The sequence below is a fragment of the Nicotiana tabacum genome, chromosome 17, assembly GCF_000715075.1.
Source record: "Nicotiana tabacum cultivar K326 chromosome 17, ASM71507v2, whole genome shotgun sequence".
NCBI classification, from domain to species: domain Eukaryota; kingdom Viridiplantae; phylum Streptophyta; class Magnoliopsida; order Solanales; family Solanaceae; genus Nicotiana; species Nicotiana tabacum.
The window spans coordinates 69,315,231-69,337,153 of NC_134096.1; positions in this window are offsets into that span (position 1 = coordinate 69,315,231).

Consider the following 21,923-nt stretch of genomic DNA (forward strand, 5'->3'; position numbering starts at 1 on the left):
GAAGGATGGTACTATGAGGATGTGCATTGATTGTAGGCAGTTGAACAAGGTCACAATCAAGAACAAATATCCTTTGCCACGTATTAATGATCTGTTTGACAAGCTCCAGGGAGCGAGGGTGTTCTCCAAGAATGATTTGAGGTTAGGGTATCACTAGTTGAAGATTCGGGACTCAGATATGGCCATTATGAGTTCCTTGTGATGTCTTTTGGGCTGACCAACACCCCACCAACATTCATGCATCTGATGAACAGTGTGTTTCAGCCTTATCTTGACTCGTTCGTTATTGTATTCATTGATGACATCCCGGTGTACTCTCGTAGCCAGGAGGATCATGCCCAATATCTGACAATTGTGTTACAACGGTTGAGGGAGGAGAAACTTTATGCAAAATTCTCTAAGTGTGAGTTTTGGCTCAGTTCAGTGGCGTTCTTGGGGCATGTGGTGTCCAGTGAGGGTATTCAGGTAGATCCGAAGAAGATAGAGGTGGTTCAGAGTTGGCCCAGATCGTCCTTAGCCACAGAGATTCGTAGTTGTCTCAGTTTGTGTGGTTATTACTGTCATTTTGTGGAGGGTTTCTCATCTATTGCATCGCCCTTGACTAAATTGACCCAAAAGGGTGCTTATTTCAAGCGGTCGAATGAGTGCGAGGAGAGCTTTCAGAAGCTCAAGATTGCTTTGACCACGGCTCTAGTTCTAGTTCTACCATCAACTTCTAGTTCTTATACAGTGTATTGTGATGCTTCTCGGATCGGTATTGGGTGTGTTTTGATGCAGGAGGGTAGAGTGATTGCTTATGCTTCGCTCCAGTTGAAGCCCCATGAGAAGAACTATCCTGTCCACGACCTTAAGTTAGCAACTATTGTTCATGCCTTGAAGATTTGGCGGCACTATTTGTACGGGGTCCATTATGAAATTTACATTGATCATCGGAGTTTGCAACATCTGTTCAAACAGAAGGATCTTAACTTGCGTCAACGTAGGTGGTTGGAGCTTCTTAAGGACTATGATATCACCATTTTGTACCATCCCAGGAAGGCCAATGTGGTGGCCGATGCCTTGAGTCGCCGGGCGGAGAGTTTGGGGAGCTTAGCATATCTTCCAACAGTAGAGAGGCCATTGGCGTTGGATGTTCATGCCTTGGCTAGCCAGTTTGTTAGATTGGATATTTCTGAGCCGAGTCGAGTATTGGCTTGTGTGGTCTCTCGGTCTTCTCTTTATGATCGTATAAGGGAGCGTTAGTATAATGAACCCCATCTGCTTGTCCTTCAGGACACGGTCCAACACGGTGATGCTAAGAAGGTCACCATTGGGGATGATGGTGCATTGAGGATGCACGATAGGCTATGTGTGCCCAATGTAGATGATTTGCGTGAGTTGATTCTCTAGGAGGCTCACAGTTCACGGTATTCTATTCATCCGGGTGCCGCAAAGATGTATCAGTACTTGAGACAACATTACTGGTGAAGGAGAATGAAGAAGGACATAGTGGAGTATGTATCTCGGTGCCTAAATTGCCAGCAGGTAAAGTATGAGCATCAATGACCAGGTGGGTTGCTTTAGAAGCTAGAGATTCTAGAGTGGAAGTGGGAGCGGATCACTATGGATTTCATTGTTGTACTCCCACGGACTCAGCGGAGGATTGATGCAGTTTGGGTGATTGTGGATAGGCTGACTAAGTCAACTCATTTCATTCCTGTGATGACTACCTATTCTTCCGAGCAGCGGGTTTGAGTGTATATCCGCGAGATCATCAGGCTTCATGGAGTACCGATATCTATCATCTCTGACCGGGGTACACAGTTTACATCACGGTTCTGGAGGGCCGTACAACATGATTTGGGTACTCGAGTGGAGTTGAGCACATCATTTCACCCTCAGACGGACGGATAATCCGCACTATTCAGATATTAGAGGATATGCTCCGTGCATGTGTGATGGAGTTTGGGGGTTCGTGGGATCAGTTCTTGCCTCTAGCGAAGTTTGCTTACAACAACAGTTATTAGTCGAGCATCCAGATGACACCGTATGAGGCTCTGTATGGTAGGCGATGTAGGTCTCCAGTGGGTTGGTTCGAGCCGAGTAAGGCTAGATTATTGGGTACAAACTTGGTTCAGGATGCTCTGGAGAAAGTTAAGGTGATTCGGGATAGACTACGCACAACCTAGTCCAGACAGAAGAGTTATGCGGATCAAAAGGTTCGCGATATTGCATTCATGGTTGGAGAGCGGGTCTTGCTCCGGGTTTCGCCTATGAAAGGCGTTATGAGATTCAGGAAGAAGGGCAAGCCGAGCCCAAGGGTCATTGGTCCCTTTAAGGTGTTACGGCGAGTTGGGGAGGTTGCTTATGAGTTTGCTTTACCTCCCAGTTTAGCAGGAGTTCATCCAGTATTCCATGTTTCTATGCTCCAGAAGTATCACGGCGATCCGTCTCACGTGTTGGATTTCAGCTCAGTCCAGTTGGACAATGATCTATCTTATGTTGAGAAGCCAGTGGCTATTTTGGACAAGCAGGTTCGGAAGCTGAGGTCTAAGAACATTGCTTCTGTGAAGGTTCAGTGGAGGGGTCAACCGGTCGAGGAGGCGACTTGGGAGACCGAGCATGATATGCGCAACCGTTATCCTTATCTTTTCACCACTTCAGGTATGTCTCTATACTCGTTCGAGGACGAACATTTGTTTAAGAGGGGAGGGTGTGACGACTTGACCGGTCATCTCGAGAGTTGTAGCCCCGTTTCCCATTTTCTGCTTCTATTGTGTTCTACAACTGTTATGTGATTTACTGGGTTGGTTGGTTCGGGTCCAGAGTGATGTCGGAGTGAATTAAGACACTTATTCTCTTAATTGGAAACTTAAGTTAGAAAAGTCGACCGGATGTCGACATATGTCTAACGACCTCGGATATGAATTTTGATGGTTCCGTTAGCCCCGTTAGGTGATTTTGGACTTAGGAACGCGTCGAGAGTGTGATTTGGAGGTCCGTAGTAGAATTAGGCTTGAATTGGCGAAAGTTGAATTTTTGGCAAATTTGACCGAGAGTGAAAATTTTGATATCGGGGTCGGATTGGATTTTTGAGAATTAGAGTAGGTTCGTGGTGTCATTTATTACTGGTGTACAAAATTTGATATCAATCGGACGTGGTTTGATAGGTTTCAGCGTCGTTTGTGGAATTGGGAAGTTTAAAAGTTCATTAGGCTTGATTCCGGGTGTAATCCGTGTTTTTGATGTTGTTTGGAGTAATTTGAGGGTTCGACTAAATTCGTATTGGGTTATAAGACTTGCTGGTATAGTTGCTTGAGGTCCCGGGGGGCCTCGGGTTGATTTCGGGTGGCTAACGGATCAAAGTTTGATGTTGAAGGATAGGTGAAGTGTTGTTCCTGCTGGTGTTATCGCACCTGCGAGTGGGGAACCGCAGGTGCGAGCTCGCATAGGTGGAGAGGGTAGCGCTAGTGTGGGGCTTGAGGCGAGGCAGCAAATGGTCGCATGTGCAATGCATTTCCCGCACCTGCGTGACCGTATATGTGGCAGTAGGACCGCAAAAGCGGAAGTGGATTGTGGGATGGGCTTCGCAGAAGCGAATATTTCCTTGCATGAATAAGCCCGCAGAAGCAAGATTTTGGCCCGCAGAAGCAGAATTCTTCGCAGAAGCGGGTGACTTTTTCGCACCCGCGAAGCCGTAGATGCGGGTAAATGGCCGCAGGTGCGGAAGGCCTGGGCAGAACCTATATAAGCGAAGTTTCGAGATTTTTCACCATTTTCACTATTTTGAACTCGGATATTGGAGGATTGTGAGAAGGATTTTGAAGTGATTACTGAGGTAAGCTCCTTGTGTCCATTTATCTTCAATAATGATGTTTCCCCACTAATGTTTCACCTAATTGGTGAGTTTTTGAGGTGACATTTGGGGGTTTAGGGATAGGGAAATTTGTGATGACCCAAAATGTCATCTTTAAATTTAAAAATATATTTTGTGTTTTAAGACCTCGAAAAACACTATTTATCATTCTTCGACTTGCGTGCGTAATCCGTAAAATTTTTCGGAAAGTTTTCAGGTGAAAAATGGATTAAAATGGGAATTAGAGCTTTAAAACTCAACTTAGATGACTTTGGTTAACATTTTGAGCAAATGGACTCGGATAAGTGTTTTGACAGTTTTGGTAGGTCCGTATCGTGATTTGGGACTTAGGCGTATGCCCAGAATCAAATTCCGAGGTCCCTAGCCCGAGATATGGAATTTTGATGAAAAATTAAAAGTTTAAGTTCTAATAGTGACCGGATATCAAATTATGTGCAAACGACCCCGGAATAGAATTTTGATGATTCCAACAGCTCTGTTTGGTGATTTTGGACTTAGGAGCATGATCAGAATTTTATTTGAAAGTCCGTAGTGGAATTAGGCTTGAAATACCAAAAGTTGAATTTTTGGGAAGTTTGACCGGGGAGTTGACTTTTTGATATCGAGGTCAGAATCCGATTCTAGAAATTGGAATAGGTCTGTTAGGTCATTTATGACTTGTGTGCAAAATTTGAAGTCATTCCGAATTGATTTGATGTGTTTGGCACAAGATATAAAATTTGAAAGTTCAAAGTTCATAGATTTTGATTTGAGGTGCGATTCGTCGTTTTGATGTTGTTTGATGTGGTTTGAAGCCTAGGCTAAGTTTTTATTGTATTTTGGGACATGTTGGAATAATTGGTTAAGGTCCCGAGGGTCTCGGGTGGATTTCAGAAGGTAAACAGAATGGATTTCGGACAAAGAGGGTTACTGGAAATTTCTGTTGCTGAAATTTCGCCAGAATTGTCTGGTGCGTGGAGCCAATTTTGGAAGCTTATATCTCGCAATTAATAAGGAATCGGAAAATTATGCAAACATGAAAGTTGTAGTCGTTTGATTTTAATTTCCAGAAAGTTATACCATTAATTAGTTGGACATTTGTACAGAAAGTTATGATGGATTGAATGAAGACTGGTAGAGCCGTTTCGCCAGAAATTTCTGATGCGTGGAGCCGACTTTGGAAGCTTATATCTCATAATTCATAAGGAATCGAAAAAGTTTCAATACATAAAAGTTGTATTCGTTTGATTCTAGTTTCCAAAAAGTTAAACCATTCATCATTTGGATATTTGTACATAAAGTTATGATCGATTGAAGAAAGGCTGGTACAAGCAAGATCTGGTGGACTTTTAGTGACGGAAAATGGACTTTTAGTGACGGATGGGCAGAAACTTAAGGACCAAAAATGGTCATTTCCTTCATTTTGTTTTGGATTTTTGGAGCATGGTTCTTGGGTGATTTTTACGGGAAAACATTGGGGTAAGTATTCCTTATCCTATATTGATTATATTTCATGATACCATACTCATTTACATCATGAATTCGTGAATTTATGGAAGAAAATCAAGATTTTTGCAAAATCTTCCAAAAATGAAAATTTAAGATTTGGAAGTCGAGTTGTTATCGGAATTTGGTAAAATTGGTATGGGTGGACTTGTAATTGAATGGGTTGTCGAATTTTGTAAGTTTCGCCAGATTTCGAGATGTGGGCCCCATAGACAATTTTTGAGCTAATTTCGGATTTTATTGAAAAATATAATATTTTCTTATGAAATTGATTACTATAATTTTTGTTGACTATATCGAATTAATTATGACTAGATACGAGTCGATCAGAGTCGAAAAATAGAGTAAAAAATATAATACTTGGTTAAATTGGAGCAAGTCGAGGTAAGTGACTTGTTTAACCTTGTGTGGAGGAAATTTCCCCTAGGATTGATAATTATAATGTGTGAAAAGTCGTGTACATGAGGTGACGAGTGTGCACACGGGCTAAATATGAAAGATTATGCTTTGAATTATGTAGATCATTGTTGCGTATTAATTAAATTGTTTCATTTTGTTATATTCTTCATTATTGATTTAATGTTAATTTTTTAAATTTTCTTGACCTTTTTCAGCTAATTGTTTTATCTGTTTAGTTGGAACTTGATTTCTTTTATTCTGTGCATTATTTGAAGGATAATTTTCTTTAAATTAAATATTATTAATATGAAGTATTTGACATTTTTAAACTTGATATTGAAGCAACGTATTAAAGATTTTGAAATATTATTTTCCTGAATTATTTACTCTTGAATATTTTTGTAAGATTTTCGTACTCATTATGATGGAGCAGTGAGCTCTTAACTGTGGAAAAATATTATTGTTGAAGTATTTTGACATGAGCCGTGAGCTCTTTATTGTGGAAAAAATATTATTGTTGATTTATTTTGACATGAGCCGTGAGCTCTTTATTGTGGAAAAATATTATTGTTGAATTATTTTGACATGAGTCGTGAGCTCTTTACTGTGAAAAAATATTATTGTTGAATTATTTTGGCAAGTTGAATTATTTGAGCACCTGAGGTGCAAATTGTGATATTGATACGCATGCGGTGTTATAAGGTCTGGGTATTGAAACGCATGCGGTGGGATAAGGGTGGCTTGATACGCGTGGCTAGTAGGGGAAACTACTAGAAGTCATGCGGTGTGATAAGGATAGCTAAAACACAGGATGCTATTTCGGAAAAAATATTTTCTTTAAAATAAATTGTGAAGGCTCCCGCGGTGAGATAAGAAAATGAGATATTGTGAATTTGTTTATGATCTGGGATTACGAGGCGGTACCTCGGGAGTGCCCTTGTTGATATTGATTTATGGCCGCAGTTGCCTTTGATTATTGTTGTAATTTTCTTAAAGTTGAAAAGAATTCTGTTTTGTTTCCACGAGGTATTTATTTGCCATTATTTGATGTAATTAAATGTGACATACTACTTGATTCATTTCCATTGTCATTTTATCTTATAATATTGTTTAAACATTTTACCATGCCATTATTTCTTCTCCAGTAGGGCCTGACCTGACCTCGTCACTACTCTATCGAGGTTAGGCTTGGCACTTACTGGGTACCGCTGTGGTGTACTCATACTATGCCTATGCATATTTTTTTGTGCAGATACAGGTACATCTTATCAGACCACGCATCAGTAAACTAGCTGTACGAGGAGACTTCGAGGTATATCTGCCAGCGTCTGCAGACTCCGGAGTCCCCTTCTATCTTACTATGTTGTCTTCCTTATTTGCTTTAGACTTTGATGTATAGAGACATAGAGAATAAATTCTTAGAAGCTTGTGACTTATTTCTACCGGGTTTTGGGAGTTGAAATTGTTTGAATTGTAGTTTATTTATTTCAGATATTTATTATTATTCCGCATTGATAGGCTTACCTAGTCTTAGAGACTAGGTGTCATCACGACATCCTACGGAGGGAATTTGGGGTCGCGACAAAATTGGAGAGTGATTTTTGGGGATTTGGATGCCCAAATGGTGTCAGATTTTGATAAATTCGGTATGGTTAGACTTGTGAGTGAATGGGCTTTCGAGTTTTGTGACTTTCATCGGATTTCGAGACGTGGGCCCGGGGCCGGGTTGAGCCTATTTCAGATTTTGGCTTATAATTTCGTATTTTTCTTGTGGAATTGATTCCTTTAGCCTATATTAATTATATCGTACTGTTTGTGGCTAGATTCAGGGCATTTGGAGACTTATTCGAGGGGCAAAGGCATTTCAAGTAAGATTTTGCGCGGTTTGAGGTAAGTAACAGTCTTAAATTTGGTCGTGAGGGTATGAGACCCCTGATTTTGGTATGATGTGATTATTTTGGAGGTGACACACATGCTAGGTGACGGGCGTGCACCGTGGGAGATTGTGACTTGGTCTGTCCCGTGAGACTGTAAAGTCGAATAGCTTATTGTTAATTACATGTTTTCTCTGTTTTCTAGAAATTTGACTGCCATTCATGTTAGAAATCATGCTTAGGCCATATGATATCATTGTTGGGACCCGCAACGGTCGGGTACTTGTTGAATTAGCTGCTATTTGCTGTCTTGTACTCAGTCACAGTTTTACTTGCGTGTCTTATCTCCGTTTCCTCTTGTTTTCTGGTTTATACTTGTTATTATCTCTTTTGGGCTGATTTGTATGATTTCTGAGAGTCGAGAGGCTGGAGAGGTTAGTGATTGATATAGGGCCAGAGTGCCGAGCAGTGAGTTATGCGAGGTATATGGATCGGGTTGCACGCCGTAACGAGCCTTATGGCTACTTATATGATTGGATCTGGTTGCACGCCGTAACGATATAGCGCCGAGCTGAAAGAGCCCCTCCAGAGTCTGTACACCCCTAGTGAGCGCAGGTACCTATTAAGTGTGATTACTGAGGGCTGAGAGCCGAGTGTTTGAGCTACTGAGAGCTTGAGTGATTGTTACCTTGAGAGGTTGCATTTGTTTCCTTTGTTGCTGCACTTAGCTGAATTATGTCATTGTTCTGAACTTTTGTAAAATATTGTATCCGATTTATCTGAACTTAGTAAATGAACAACTGACTTAACTTATATTGACGGAATTGAATCATGTTTACTTTCATTGTTAAAATTACTGAAGTGAACGGTAATTGTATAGCTCGTCACTACATCTCAGTTCCTTATTTTTTTTTGTTACTTATTGAGTTGGTTGTACTCATGCTACACGTTGCACTTCATGTGCAAATCTAGGTGTATCCGGTCATGGAGGACGTTGATCTCGTGCGTGCTTTTGGGTTGATCACGACAGGCTAGGGTTTTAGGTCGTGATACGAGTCAACCAACAATTCACACAATTCTTGAGCACTTCATATTTACACCTTTGAAGCACACTACATCAATGACCATGGTTGATAGCAACAATTAAACTGTAGCATATGCAATCACTTACAGTTCCCTTTACTTATGCCATTCTTCAACAATATTCACAATAAAGACAACATGCTCATAACAATCTTAGCCTAAAAAACTGACTCAATGTCATAGTGCACTCAATGCTTGAACGCCCAACATCATAGAGAAGTCTAATAACGTTACCTATCCCTCATGAAATCATGTGCCCTCACAACAAAAGTAAAGAGCGTAAATTGAATCCACACATCCGAATCTCATGGTCAAATATATTATAAGGACAAATATATATCAAAGAAAATGGCTCACTCTCACAACAAAAGTCACATGTATGTAATTGGTACCATATGATTGCCTTTAATGTAAATCTCTACTAATGTAAGCTCGCTCAATCTAAAATCAATTAGGACTTTTCACGGTTGTAATGTGGGCTAAGGGACGAGTAGGATACATTTTAGGAATAGCGGCTAACCCTCCTAAGCACTTTAATATATCACAAAATTACTTTAAGCGCAAATTCTTCAATCCCAACTTCAATTTCACAAACAAGATCACCTCCCAAAAATATTTTCTTTTTCTGTAAGCGTTATCGTCATTTACACTCCACTAGCAAAAATAAGAAATTTATTCAACTGTATTTTTTTTTACTTTTTCTCTCTTTTTTTCAACTAATTTTTTTTCTCTTTTGTACTTTCTACTAGTGGCGTATAACAATTTCTTCTTCTTCTTCAATTTCCCCTAGTGGTGTATTCTTTTACAACACAAGTGCACATTTCTTCTTTTCATTGGTTCCACTCAAAAGCCCCCCAAAATTCCCTTCTTACTTCTTCTACCGCTCATTTCACAATTAAAGTACTTTAAGAGGTAAAAGGATCAAAACAATGTCATTTAAGAACAAAAAGGGTATAGGCTTGTAATGTGGGTGCCAAATAAAAGTCTACACGCTCGAAAGGGTTAACTAAGGATAAATTTTATTTGTGATAAGCAATAAGCTCAAAAAGATCATAGAAAGCCTAAAATCATTTTTCTAATCGAGCATCACCTAAAATTTCGCTTCAACTCACATACCTGGCAAGTTCTTGACTCAATCACAAAAACATGGACCACACAAAAATGTCACCACACATGGCACATGACTCACTAAGGTCGGTATTATTCCGACTCTCAAACTAATGCAAGTATTCACAAAACCATGAGATATTAAGCATTAAGCACAAAGTGAACATAAGTCAAGAAAATGAGACATAGGCGTCAATAACATATATCCAATTTATAAAGGCATCATGAACAATTTTAAAATATAGGGAAGATACTACACATGCCAAAGCCTAAATATGCTACTATCAAACAAGTCAAGAGCACCTAGGAATCTTATCTATCTTCCTCCATTTATTTCCTAAATTCCTACTCTACTCTAAAAGAAAAAAACTACCCGGTTCAAATTACATCCCATGAAAAAGAACCGATGCATTTTATCTCTCTTTTTTTGTCTTTAATTTGGGGGGGACAAACATCAAAGGGTATCCCCCCTTTGTCTTTTTTGTTTATTTTCCTTTTTTTTCTTCCGCGTTTTATTCAATTTTGCTCCAAATCTCTTCATCTTCACACCACTTTATTTCTACACAATTAAAATATAATATTAAGCATAAAGTAATATAATTAATACTCAAAAGATGATTAAAAGTTCTAGAATATGAGGCAACAATGGTTAAATATATACATTGTTTAGCCGAACATCACTACCCCACTCTTAAACTCTTGCTCGTCCTCGAGTCAACCAACAATTCACACTATTTTTGAGCACTTCATATTAACACCTTTGAAGCACACTACACCAATGACCATGGTTGATAGCAATAATTAAACTGTAGCATATGAAATCACTTACACTTTCCTTTACTTATGCCATTCTTCAACAATATTCACAATAAAGACAATGTGCTCATAACAATCCTACTCTCAAAAACCGACTCAATGTCATTGTGCACTCAAGGCTTGAACACCCAACATCATAGAGAAGTCTAATAACGTTACCTATCCCTCATGAAACCATGGGCCCTCACAACAAAAGCAAAGAGAGTAAGTTGAATCCACACATCCGAATCTCATGGTCAAATATATTTTAAGGACTCACATATATCAAAGAAAATCGCTCACTCATACAACAGAAGTCACATGCATGTAATTGGTACCATAGACTTGCCTTTAATGTAAATCTCTACTAATGTAAGCTTGCTCGATCTAAAATCAATTATGACTTTTCATGATTGTAATGTGGGCTAAGGGACGAGTAGGATGCATTTTAGGAATAGTGGCTAATCCTCCTAAGCACTTTAACACATCACAAAATTAACTTTAAGCACAAATTCTTAAATCCCAACTTCAATTCACAAATAAAATTACCCCAAAAAATATTCCCCCTTTCTTTAAGCACCATCTTAATTCATATTCACTATCAAGGACAAGATGTATATATATATATATATATATATATATATATATATATATATATATATATATATATATATATATATATATATATATATATATATATATATATATATATATATATATATATATATATATATATATATATATAATTTTATCTTCTTCTTTAATTTTCCCTAGTGGTGTATTCTTTTACAACACAAGTACACATTTCTTCTTTTCATTGGTTCCACTCAAAAGTCCCCCAAATTCCCTTCTTACTTCTTCTACCGCTCATTTCACAATTAAAGTACTTTAAGAGGTAAAAGAATCAAAACAATGTCATTTAAGAACAAAAAGGGTATAGGCCTGTAGTGTGGGTGTCAAATAAAAGTCTATAGACTCAAAAGGGTTAACTAAGGATAAAATTTATTTGTGATAAGCAATAAGCTCAAAAAGATCAAAGAAAGCCTAAAATTATTTTTCTAATCGAGCATCACCTAAAATTTCGCTTCTACTCACATACCAGGCAAGTTTTAGACTCAATCACAAAAACATGGACTACAAAAAAACGTCACCACACATGGCACATGACTCACTAAGGACGGTCTTATTCCGACTCTCAAACTAATGCAAGTATTCACAAAACCACGAGATATTAAGCATTAAGCACAAAGTGAACATAAGTCAAGAAAATGAGACATAGGCGTCAATAACATATATCCAATTTATAAAGGCATCATGGACAATTTTAAAATATAGGGAAGATACTACACATGCCAAAGCCTAAATATGCTACTATTAAACAAGTCAAGAGCGCCTAGGAATCTTATCTATCTTCCTCTATTTATTTCCTAAATTCCTACTCTACTCTAAAAGAAAAAAACTACCCAGTTCAAATTACATCCCATGAAAAAGAACCGATGCATTTTGTCTCTTATTTTGTCTTTCATTTGGGGGGACAAATACCAAAGGGTGTCCCCCCTTTGTCTTTTTTCTTTTCCTTTTTTTCTTCCGTGTTTTATTCAATTTTGCTCCAAATCTCTTCTTCTTCACACAACTTTATTCCTACACAATTAAAATATAATATTAAGCATAAAGTAATATAATTAATACTCAAAAGACGATTAAAAGTTTTAGAATATGAGGCAACAATGGTTAAATATACACATTTTTAGCCGAACATCACCACCCCAAACTTAAACTCTTGCTCGTACTCGAGTCAACCAATAATTCACACTATTCTTGAGCACTTCATATTAACACCTTTGAAGCACACTACACCAATGACCATGGTTGATAGCAACAATTAAACTGTAGCATATGCAATCACTTACACTTTCCTTTACTTATGCCATTCTTCAACAATATTCACAATAAAAACAATGTGCTCATAACAATCCTACCCTCAAAAACAGACTCAATGTCACAGTGCACTCAAGGCTTGAATACCCAACATCATAGAGAAGTCTAATAACGTTACCTATCCCTTATGAAATCATGTGCCCTCACAACAAAAGAAAATAGAGTAAGTTGAATCCACACATCCGAATCTCATGGTCAAATATATTTTAAGGACTCACATATATCAAAGAAAATCGCTCACTCTCACAACAGAAGTCACATGCATGTAATTGGTACCATAGGCTTGCCTTTAATGTAAATCTCTACTAATGTAAGCTCGTTCGATCTAAAATCAACTATGACTTTTCATGATTGTAATTTGGGCTAAGGGACGGGTAGGATACATTTTAGGAATAGTGGCTAATCCTCCTAAGCACTTTAACACATCACAAAATTAACTTTAAGCACAAATTCTTAAATCCCAACTTCAATTCACAAATACAATTACCCCAAAAAATATTCTCTCTTTCTTTAAGCACCATCTTAATTCATATTCACTAGCAAGGACAAAATGTCAATTTATATATATATATATATATATTTTTTCTTTCTCTTTTTTTTTTCCCTTTCAATAACAATTTTCTCTTCTTCTTTAATTTCCCCTAGTGGTGTATTCTTTTACAACACAAGTGCACATTTCTTCTTTTCATTGGTTCCACTCAAAAGCCCCCCAAATTCCCTTCTTACTTTTTCTACCGCTCATTTCACAATTAAAGTGCTTTAAGAGGTAAAAGGATCAAAACAATATCATTTAAGAACAAAAAGGGTATATGCCTGTAATGTGGGTGCCAAATAAAAGTCTATAGGCTCAAAAGGGTTAACTAAGGATAAATTTTATTTGTGATAAGCAATAAGCTCAAAAAGATCAAAGAAAGCCTAAAATCATTTTTCTAATCGAGCATCACCTAAAATTTCGCTTCAACTCACATACCGGGCAAGTTCTTGACTCAATCACAAAAACATGGACTACACAAAAACGTCACCACACATGGCACATGACTCACTAAGGACGGTCCCATTCCGACTCTCAAACTTATGTAAGTATTTACAAAACCACGAGATATTAAGCATTAAGCACAAAGTGAACATAATTCAAGAAAATGAGACATAGGCATCAATAACATCTATCCAATTTATAAAGGCGTCATGGACAATTTTAAAATATAGGAAAGATACTACACATGCCAAAGCCTAAATATGCTACTATCAAACAAGCCAAAAGCGCCTAGGAATCTCATCTATCTTCCTCCATTTATTTGCTAAATTCCTACTCTACTCTAAAAGAAAAAAACTACCCGGTTCAGAATACATCCCATGGAAAAGAACCGATGCATAAAGAAAAATTACGGGGGATTATTACTACCTAAAAAAAATTAAAAGACGTATTTTTCTATTTTCCAATTTTTTTGTGTGTTTTTGGTTGGACTTTAATCCCTCAAGAAAACTGTCTAGGAGATCCATCGTCGGGAAAATTCTAATTTTTTTTTAATTTTCGATTTCTCTGTTTTTTTAAATTTTTTTAAATTAATCTACTAAAACTACTACTACTATAATACACCATTAATTCTATGAACTATGCAAATAAAAATAAGAAGCTAGCTAACAATAAAAAGATAAGAAACTAATAATATACTAATATAAGACTATACAAACTACAGAGAATCTTTCACCCTACACTTAAAAGAATGCAATGTTCTCAATGCACAAATAAAGCAAAAATAACAAGGGTGGACAAGAAACTCCCAAAAAGGCCAAAGGCCGAAGCAATAGCAGCTCACGGGGTACTCGGACTTCTCCCACGGATGGTCCTTTGTGCGGGTACCTCACACTAGTTCCAACCATCTGGATCGCATTTGCACACTTCCAGTGGCTTTTCTTCTATGCTCATAATCCTACAAAACAAAAACAACACTACAAAGATAGAAAAATAAAATAAACAATAATAAATATAAATAAAAGAAAGCAGTAAAGATGGGTTGCCTCCTAACAAGCGCCTAATTTAACGTCGAGGCACAACTTGAACCACTGCCTCCACCTTGAACTTATGAATTGTACCCCTAACAGGGCATCCGGTCTGTGGCTATGCTCCTTTGGTGGGGCTAAACAAATAACCAGGCCAAGTAATAAAATTTTTACTTTGCACTTCTCGGCCTTTAGATGAGGAATGTAATTTTTGCTTTTTGACATGACAAATTCAAGAATATAGGCACACTCAGCCTCACTCTTTGACTAAACCATAGACTTAGATGGCTCGATTACTATCTTACTATCTAAACACAATGTAGAAAGATGATTGGAATGAGGTCTAATGCGCCCTAACTCATGAATTGTATTGTAACGACCCGATCGGTCGTTTTGAGACCTAGCATGTAAATCGGAGGTTTGAGGCCTTGAGTAGCTTCACTTCAGGTATTATGACTTGTACGTGTGGTCAGAACTAAATTTTGGGAAATCCGGAGTTGGTTTAGAAAGAAAATTCGAAGCTCTAAGTTGGAAGAATTTACTAAGGTGTGATTTTTGAGTAAACGACCTCGGAATCAGAATTTGAAGGTTCCAACAGGTTCGTATGATGATTATGGAATTGGGCGTATGTCCGGATTGAGTTCTGGATGACCCGCGAGCATTTCGACGCATATTGTGGAAAGTTGACATTTTTGGAAGAATTTCATAAATTTGGGTTGAAGTGCATTTCAATGTTATTGATGTCACTTTGGGATTCTGAGTCTCGGAATAGCTCCGTAAGGTGATTCTGGTATTGGGAGCGCGTCCGGATGTGGATTTGGAGGTCCGTAGGTCATTTTGGGGTCATTTGGCGAAAGTTAAAAATTTGAAGGTTTTTGAGAAGTTTGACCGGGAGTGGACTTTTTGATATCGGGGTCGAATTTCGATTCTAGAAGTTGGAGTAGGTCTGTAAGGTCGAATATGACTTGTGTGCGAACTTTGAGATCAATCGGACGTGATTTGATAGGTTTCGGCATCAAATGTAGAAGTTTAAAGTTCTAAAGTTCATTAAGCTTGAATTGAGGTGCGATTCATGATTTTGGTGATGTTTGATGTGATTTGAGGCCTCAAGCAGGTCTGTGTTATGTTATGGGACTAGTTAGTGTGATTGGACGGGGTTCCGGGGACCTCGGGTGTGTTTCGGATCAATTTGAGATGTTTTGGAACTGTTGTTGCTGGTATCTGGTTTTCTTCTTCGCGAACGCGAAGGGTGTCCCGCGTTCGCGAAGAGGAACTTTGAGGCTGCTGGGATTTGCCTTCGCGAACACGAGGCAGTAACTGGGAAGGCCTTCGCGAACGCGGCCAAGGCTACGCGAACACGAAGAAGAGAGAGGGAGCGGGGGCCTGGAGATGTTTGGCCTTCGCGAACGCGACCAAGGTGACGCGAACGCGAAGAAGAGAGAGGGAGCGGGGGCTTGGAGCAGTTTGGCCTTTGCGAACGCGGCCAAGGTGACGTGAACACGATGAGTAGGTTGGAGGCAGTGCATTCTGGCCTTCGCGTTTGCGATGGTCATGTCGCGAACGCGAAGAAGGGTGGACCTGGGCTAGGCAGAATGTTTTTAAAGAGGGGTTTGGGTTTATTTCACCCATTTTTCACATGGCCTGGGCGGTTTTTGGAGCTTTTGAAGAGGGGATTTCATCATCAAGCATGAGATAAGTGATTTCTACTAGTCGTGAGTTACATACAAGGTTTATACATGGATTTAGGCATAAAATTTGGGATTTTGGTAGAAAACCTAGAAATAGATATTTTTGGATTTTGACCACGAATTTGGGCATGAAATTGAGAATAAATTATATATTTGAGTTCGTGGGGTTATGCATAATATTTATCTTTGAAATTTTTTGGAATCAGGGCACGTGGGCTCGAGGGTGATTTTATCGACTTTTCGAGTGGAGTTGGGAATTGTTGTAAATTGAATTATAATGAGTATTAGAGTATACATTTATTGACTAGTTTTGGAGCGATGGCATCGTTTTGAGTATTTGGAAAGGCTTTGGAGCCGGTTATAGAACTTCAGAGTGAGGTAAGTCTCCTTTCTAACCTTGTAAGAGGGAATTAACCCCATAGGTGAATCAAATTGTTACTATGTGCTTCTATTTGTGGGGGACTACGTACGCACGAGGTGACGAGAGTCCGTGCGTAGCAACTATTATGCTTATGTTCGGGTAGTCTAGGACCCATATCATGTTGTACTTGCGGTGTTTGCGCCTTACTTGTTAATTTAATCGTTTAAAACATTTAGAAACTCGATAGAGGAATTGTAAAAAGGTTAAACTTCATTTACTTGACCGTTAAATGATAATTTGTAATTCTTAGAATATTTTCCCCTTAATAAATCTTGAATTGGTTGTTTAATGTGTTTTCTCTTTTGTGGAGCGGGCCGAACGCCTCGGTAGCAGATAGATGCATCTATGGTTCGTGCCGTTCGACCATCGGTAGTGCACAGTTTAAATATTATGTTGGATCAGGCCGTACGACCTCGGCATAATTTGCGTATGATAAATCTTTGGAACCAATTATAATTGATATTGCTTCTTTGGCTTGAGATATAAATTGTTAAATGACGAGAATAAGTTTGGAAAAATTTCCTATTAATAAAAGAATTGTCCACTCACTTCTTGTTATTGAGTTTACAGCTATTTCATACAATACATGCTTAAGTATAATATCAATATTTATTGTTAACCCATAGTAAGTGTCGGAGTCGACCCCTCGTCACTACTTCTTCGAGGTTAGACGGGATACTTACTGGGTACGTGTTGATTTACGCACTCATACTACACTTGTTGCACATTTTTGTGCAGGTACATATATGTCTAGTGGCCTTATGGGCGTAAAGGCACGGTTATTGCGGGGACTTAGGTGAGCTGCATTCTATACTACGATCCACAGCCAACAGAGTCTCCTTCAAAGTATTTATATTTTTCCTTTCCAATTTGTATTCCGGACAGATGCTGTATTTTATTTTACTTCCTAGTTGATGCTCATGCACTTGTGACACCAGGTTTTGAGGTGATTATGGGTTGTCCTGTATTGAAATTGTTAAAAATATTATTATTTACTCTGTAAATTTCATCTTTTACTATTTAATTAAAGGAAATATGATTTCAAAAATATTAAAATGAGAACCAAATTAAGTATTTATTTTTTGCTTGCCTGACTGCGGTGTCCGGGGCCATCACGACCTTTAATAGATTTTGGGTCGTGACAACATGGTATCAGAGCACTAGGTTCACTTAGGTCTTATAAGTCATGAGCGAGTCTAGTACTGTCTTGCGGATCGCTACAGAGATGTTTGTACTTATCTTCGATAGGCTACTAGATTGTTAGGAGCACTCCCTTCTTGATTCCTCATCATGCAATTTGATTCCTTTGAGGCTTATGCCTTCATTTTCTTGCTATTCAATCTTGTGCGACGTGAGGCATTTGTTATAAATTTGGAATCAAGGAATTTTAATGGTACTGTAGATATGGTTCCAGATGTTTCTCCCTACGTATTTGATTGGGCTATTGTCGTCAGCTTGCGGAAGGTCGTTCTGTCATTTCAGCTCAGTATCAGTATTGCCTATGGTTTGAGATTTGGCACTGATTGTTATGATGATTCGTGTGTTGCTATTGCATAGTGTTGGTGTAATGGTAGGGTGCTTATCTATGGATCGCAGCAGTAAATGACTTGATAGAAGGACTTCTCATTTCACGGCTTACAGGTTCAGCATTTAGTTCCGGTGGAGGAGGGGCAATCGGACTACGAACATTTAGGTTTGGGTTGATGGAGTAACGAGACTGGGTATTTCGAGCGCGGTGGAATTTTCTTTTGTGATGTGGTGTCGTCGTCCTGGATTAGATGCGTTAAGTTCGCAGGTGTTGTGGTTTTCTTCAATTCGCCTTCGGGGTGGGGTATTGTGAAATGGTGCCGGAGAAGCGGTTGTCAGAAATAATGGGGTGTAGCGATTTCGGAATCAAATCGGTGTTTCTAGTGTTGATGGCTCGAGAAAGATGATCTTCGAAAAGGTTTAAAATTGGTAGCTATCGATTTGGTTCAAGTGCTACAGAGATAGATTTTGATTTAAGGCAATAACTAGGCAGCGAAGGATGAGGAAGGACATGTGGGAGGTGTCTTGCAGGGGTAAAATTCTAGAAGGCTTAGTGTGAGAAACAGAAGTCAAGTAGTTGCCTAAAGGAGAGGATTTGACCAAAGTGGGAGAGTGGCAGAGTATCAGATGAGTTCTATGGTAGGATAGCTACACGCGTTGAGGAAATTTTAGAGTCATTTGGGATTCATGGTGGACAGTGACTAGGACTACGGACTAATTTGGAATATTGGCTGGTATACGGAGAAGGATTGGATACGACAGAAAGGAGTTGCATGGTATGAAGAAGGATACAACATGACTTTGGATTGGAATGTATTGTCGCACCTTTAGTTGATGTCCATGAGGAGTGAATGGACTTGTACAGCTGGTGAACGAGCACGGGCTCAGGATGGTTTATAGGTTTTGTGGTAATTGTACTCGGTGCAGCATTGTTGGAAAATGTCGGCATAGAATTTCCACAGGTGGGTTATTTTCGGTGAGCAGGTTAACTGTTGCGTGGTGTTGATGAAGCTTCTACGAATGATTTTACTGGCTATCCGGTAAGAGGTCGAATATGTAAATGTGGCTAGTGATTCAGAGCGTTCATGAAATGGTTATGTCACGCTCCGAACCTAGGAGCGAGACCAACACCCGATGCCTCACCTAACCTGGCGTACCAAATTGCGACTAAGGGACTTTGAACATATAATGTCATAATTTGGCCATGGGGCCACCTTGCATGACAATTTGCGAAGCAAAATATAAAATTGAATGGAAACTAGCACTGACTAAACATCAATAAAAAGCTGGGGCAATAAGGCCGTCATAACTACTACAACTGACAAACCACTAAAACATACATACCAGGCCTACAAGCCTAAAATACTGCTCTAACTAATAGGATATGTCTACAAGCCTCTACTGATAGATATATTGTGATCGGAACAGGGCCCCGACCTACCCATAATATATATAAATACATACACAAGATGTACATGAAAACCTAGACCAGATAACTCCGAAGGATGTGGAGCTTACCGATCAGGCTGAACTCTGGAAACACCTACTGAGGAGGTCTACCCGTCTGTCTATCTGAACCTCCATGCATGAAATGCAGTGTCCCCAGAAAAAGGACGTCAGTACGAAATAATGTACCGAGTATGTAAGGCAATAACATAACTGAAAACTGAAACTGAACTGATAATATAATAACTGGAAGTAACAGGGAGCCAAAGCTGATATGGAGATATACTTACCTGCTAATACACACTCAACTCCTTCAATATAGTAAGTAAAATAAATGTCCGGCCCTATAAGGCTCGATACCCGTAACTGCTCGGCCGTAGTAGGCTCGCTCATAGGCGCTTGGCCATACTGGGCTCTGTATCTCGGCCATCATGGGCTCGCTCATAGGCGCTCGGCCACAGTAGGCTCGGTATATATAACTTACCATCTGATCAGAGGTTGCCCAATCGGAGCCTGTCCACCGATTATAGCTCGATGGTGGTGAAAATAGTGTAATACTGTATATATATATAGACCCTCTGCTCTCTTGACTGAATAAAGACAAAACTAAATTTAATATGAAGTCCCGATAAGGGAGAATACTGTAACTTATGAGACTAGGATAATGTATATAAATTCGGGAGTATGAGCTTCTCTTTATGCCTCGTTATCAAACACATGTAATTACGAGATCATGCCAAAATGAAGGAAGGGCTTAGCCTTAACATACCTTATCACAATCTTTCCAATCAACAAGTTGAACTCACCTCTTCGCACCTTAATCTACAAGAACAATAATAATACTATCATTAAGTTACGAAAGGTACAACTATCGCACAACGAACGACAAGCTTATTTTGTATTAAAACGGGCAGCATATCCCCTATAATCGTTACTTCCTCCAAATTCAATATAACACCAACAATACAAGAACAAAACAATAACAACATATATACATCATTTTCCAGCCCTATATACGCCATCAAATACTACGAAACAGCCCAACACAACCCAATCTCTTCATACACAAAACGACCACCGTAGTAGTGTCAAACGACCCGGAAATATTATGACGAATGACCAGCCCAACACCCTACATTTATATAGTTTTTCTCCAGACCCTTCCTCCTCCAAAACTGCACAAAATAGTAGTAAAACACGCAGCCCAACAGCAACACAAAACAGTCCGCTACAAGTGAATAACTCGAACTCACGGCTTCCGATCACCGTCACGTGAGTTCTTACAAGTATAGAACGACTTACCATGAATTTACAGCAGATAAAATGAATGAAAGAGAGCATTAAACTCACCTTATTTGTTGGATAACTCATCTCCTATCTTGGTTCTTCAAACTCTAGGTTTTACCTCCAATTAGAACTTGAAAGGGAGAGAAAATCAATTAGGGTTTGTGGGAAATATTTGGGAGAAATTTTGCAGAGCTTAAGTCTGGTTATTATGCTCTATTTTAAGTCTAATATATGAAGAAAATAGGCCTTTAAAAGGGCTCTTTGGACTATCCTAAATGGCCCATTTTTGGGCTCTCATTTAAGCAAGTAGGTGACACACCTACTTGTCACCTAGCAGCTTGCGCAGTATCACAAAAATGCCCATATCTCTCTACTCCGATATTGTATTGACAAACGGTTTAATGAGTTAGAAACTAGACTCATAGATCTTTAATTTGATGGGTGGAAAACCCTATAAATCTAAGTATATTAGGAGAATATTGCAGTTACATGTGACCCAAAGTTTCAGTAAAACTTATGAATGTAACTTGTGATGACTTTCATCGACTTTTGTTCCACAACTCGCTTGACTTCAAAACATAACACACGGATGTCATACGAATAATATAAATCATAACATAATCTCCTTTTCATGTTAAGCACCCTAGTCTCACCCCAAAGGTACATGTTATAACATTCTCAACTTGTCGACTTTCGACGAAACATTATTTTCTTCAATTGCTTTAGCTTCTGAACCGTCCAACCCTCTTTGTACTTGTTGTTCATGATCTTCAATTTTTGTAACCTCAGAGGTAACATGATTAAATTACTTAATATACTTTTAAAATATTATCTCATTTTTGGTCCTACATTAGTTTGCTTACGACACATTTTTACGTACGAAAATATAGGGTGTAACATCATTCCCCCCTTGGGAACATTCGTCCTTGAATGTTTACTCTTAGAGACTTTGGAAAATTTTGCCAGAGTATCCTTCGTACACTAGGTTAAAACCAACCTGCATGCAGCCAGAAAAC